The sequence below is a fragment of the Nannospalax galili genome, unplaced genomic scaffold (assembly GCF_000622305.1).
Source record: "Nannospalax galili isolate Female #2095 unplaced genomic scaffold, S.galili_v1.0 scaffold914, whole genome shotgun sequence".
NCBI classification, from domain to species: domain Eukaryota; kingdom Metazoa; phylum Chordata; class Mammalia; order Rodentia; family Spalacidae; genus Nannospalax; species Nannospalax galili.
The window spans coordinates 408,271-412,153 of record NW_008335360.1 but is presented as its reverse complement, the minus strand read 5'-3'; the positions used below and the strand labels follow the sequence as shown (position 1 = coordinate 412,153).

General features: G+C 40.3%; 1 pseudogene; it reads right to left on the bottom strand.

Moving 5' to 3' along the window:
* Window positions 1-200: 200 nt before the first annotated feature.
* On the bottom strand, window positions 201-3,577 carry LOC103731637 (annotated as a pseudogene).
* Between the last annotated feature and the right edge of the window lie 306 nt (window positions 3,578-3,883).

Genomic DNA, 3,883 nt, shown 5'->3' with positions numbered 1-3,883 from the left:
GTGTCAGAGGCCCTGGAAGCCTTCATCAGTCATCCTGGTGAATGGGGTCCAAGCGGCTGTTAGAATATGGTCACCACCTCCAATTGCTTGCTGATGATGGTCCTCTGAAGGGAGGTCAGCCTGCCTGGCTACACTTGATGTCAGCAGTGAGGCAGTTTGAGTCTAGGTCATGCTGCCTTGCAGTCTGCCATGCCCTATCCTCATGGACTCTCCCCCATATACAGCCTCTTGTCACTGGATGCTGAGAGGATGATGGGCTTGGCTGGGTGGAAAGGCACTTGGTTGATAGAGCCAGCATGGCCAGGCAGAAGAGATTCTTTATTTATTTATTTATTTATTTATTTATTTATTTATTTATTTATTTTTTGGTCTTTTTGAGACAGGGTCTCCCTGTAGCCCCAGCTGGCCTGGAACTGGCAATATAGACCAGGCTGGCCTTGAATTCACAGAGATCCACCTGCCTCTGCCTCCTGAGTGCTGGGATTAAAGGCATGTGCCACTCCTAACTCAAGAGATTCTTTTCAAAGTTGTGCACATTCCTTTGAAATATCTTCACACATCCCTCTTTGGGAGCAAATGGCCGGACATCCCAAACACGAACCGTATTGTCCATTGCACTGGACAAGAGATAAGATCTTTCAGAACTTAAACTTCAAGCTGGTCACTGAATCTGCATGGCCTCTCATGGTGTAGGTTAACTTGTTTTGGCACACGTCCCAAATCTTGATATCATTGTCTATTCCACCAGAGATAATCTGATCACTTGTGTCATTGAAGGTCACAGCTAACACCTGGTATGTATTCTGAAATGTCTGGATGACTACTTTCTTCCTGATGTCCCAAAGCTTAACAGTACCATCCTCACTGCCAGTGCAGACAAGCTGGGGGCCCCTCCTGGCTGGGTAACAGGAATTCAGGAAGGGAGTATGCCCCTTCTGCCTTTTAACGCTCTCACCTGTTTCACTGTCCCACACTGCCACAGTTTTATCTCTGGATGCCAAGAAGAGCACACTGCCATCTGTGTCATAATGCAGTTCCATCACCGTTCCATTGCTTCCCTTCAAATGTAGCATAATTATCACAGTCACTATAGCCATTCCACAACAATATCAGTCAGTCAAATCCTGCAAATACTAAGGTGGATCTATTGGGGTGAAACATGCAGCAGTACACTTCTTCATGTCCTGAGAGCAACAGGATTGGGGCTTGAAGGGAGCCTGCAGCAAAGTCCCTAGCGACACCTGTTGCTGCCCAGTTCAGGGGCCCCTATGGGGCTGCTCCCAACAGCAACTCATGGCAAAGCTGCTTGAGGGGAACCAGTTCTGTGCTTCTGCTGCTCTACCAAGGTGCCCCCGCTCTCCTCAGCCATCAGTGTAGTTTTTAATAGAAATGCATGAGTGAATGAATTAATGAATGAATGACTACAGAAACTTAGGTGCTGATGAAAAATAAGTAGAAAATCAAATAAAAAGCTCATTTTCACCACTGACAAAGAGCAAATGTTGCCAGATAAGTTTGAGGGCAGGATGTTTGCTGTATCTGATCCTGGTGGCAGTTCTAATTTTCTCTACAGTTGTATTGCAAACATTCTAGAGTCCCCTTGAAGTATTTCTTGTACATCCAGGATGCTATCAAGAAAGATTCTCATTCCACCATCCTCATTTTTCTGGGAATCACCACTTGTTAACCATATATTTGAATAACTTTATCAAATGCTGCATAAACAACCCTGCCCTTTCCAAAATGCATTGTTAAATCTCAAAACAAAAGCATCCACACTCATGGATTTTCTATGTTGTAGTTTTCTATTCCTAGAAAACCCCTTCAGAATTTTTGTTTCACAAGGTGGACAATTAGCTGACGGTATTTCTTCCATTGTCTCAAAGCAAATCTAGAGGCCTCTCTCCTTAAAGACTTTACTGTACTTATCAAAAAGTCTCTCCTTCACCACAAGCCTTTGCTCAAACATTATTAAGCTTCCTATTGCTCATTTTTCTCTCCAAACAACACATTTTGCATATCTTTCCTGCTTTCTCTTTTTCACTGTAATTTCTGCATAATATTTACCATTAATAGCTATGACACTATTTCTATGTTAGACTGTCTTAAAATTTCCTCTACCAAAGAAATCAGTTCATTACTTTTCAACCTACCCTAAGGCAAACTTTTAGGCTGTGGGCAGACTCCAGCCAGACTCTGCTAGAATACCCCAATTGCATCTTAAGTTCTTTGTTCCCTCTGGAACTACTCTTTTGTTCACACAATTTTTTTTCCAGACCCCTACAAGAACATCTGTTAAGCTCTGTTTACAGCATTCAACCGATTTTCTAGTTCAAATATCCAAAGTCTTCCATATTCCTCTAAAACCCCACATGGCAAGGTTCTTTATAGTCAATAGCTCACCCTCTAGTACCAACTGTATATTAGTTACTTTTTCTGTTAATTTGATAAAAACACTTTGAATCAAAGTAACTTATAAAAGGAAGAGATTATTTGAGTGTACGGTTCCAGAGGGGTAAAAGTCCATCAGAGTCAGGAGACACTGTGGTAGAAGTGGTCAGATCAGAAAGTCAAGTGATCACATCTTCTAGCAGGTACAAGAAGTAGAGAATGACTGGAAATCCCACAAAGCATAAAATCTCTCAAAGCCTACATCCAGTGACATTCCCTCCAGCAAGGCCACACCTCCTTAAAACTCACAAGACAGTGCCAAACAACCGGGGACAAAATATCCAAATATGTGAAGTCTTTGGTGTTGGGGGGGGGACACTTTCTCATTCAAACCATACATGCACCATTCTCATTTTTCTAGGAATCACAAGCTACTTTTTATCCACATCTTTGAATATATCTATCAAATGTTGCATAAACAACCCTGTGCACTCCAAAATGCATTAGTAACTTTCAAAACAAATTTTGATTCTGTTCATTTCTTTTTACTTCTCTGTGAAAATACTGATAATTTGCTTTCCCCGCCTGCCCTACCTAAACACATTGCACAATCCTGGCCTGCCCTACCTAAACACATTAAACAATTCAGATTCATAATGAGGGCAAGCAAATAAGCAATTATATTGTAGTTCTTTGGTTCCCTAACAAAACAAGGTGCAAGTTGATATGAAAGTGTTTGATATGCATTTCATGTTTGACATAGTCAAAAAATGATTTAAAACATTTTATATCACTAATAAATTCTTTAAAAGATTGTAAGTTCTATGGGAGTAAGGGCTTTTGACTCATTAATTATCCTAGTTTCATTCCTCTTATGATAAAATACTCTGATCAAAGCAACTTTAAGGGATAGAGGTTTATTCAACTAAAAATTCCAAGTGACAGTCCAACATAGCCGGGATGACAAGGCAGCAGGAACTTAAAACAGCTGGTCACATCACATCTACAATTGAATTGAATTGAATTGAATTGAATTGAATTGAATTGAATTGAACCCAGGTCCTCTGCAAGAGCAATCAGCACCCACATGGTGGCTATGAACCGTCCTTAACTCCAGTTCCACAGGAATCTGAAGCCTTCCTCTGACCTCCATGGCACTGCGTAACATGGGTGTATTCACATACATGCAGGCAGTACACTCATGCAAATAAAATAAAAATAATAAATAAAATACTTTTTAAAATAATGTGTTCAACTTCTTCAGAACAAATTGCTTTATGTAATTGAATGTAGGGCTGGCTAATTGAGATTTCAGAGAATACTCAGAATACTGTTAGCTTTTAACAATATTCAATTGATTCTGTTTAAGACTATAACATTCTTAATAGGCTACTATCATACTCTCATATTTAACTAAGAGGTGAGTAAGTCATCAAACAATGCTGTTATCCCCTCTTTTAAATTTAGGGAATTTTCCCTAAGATGCAGGTTT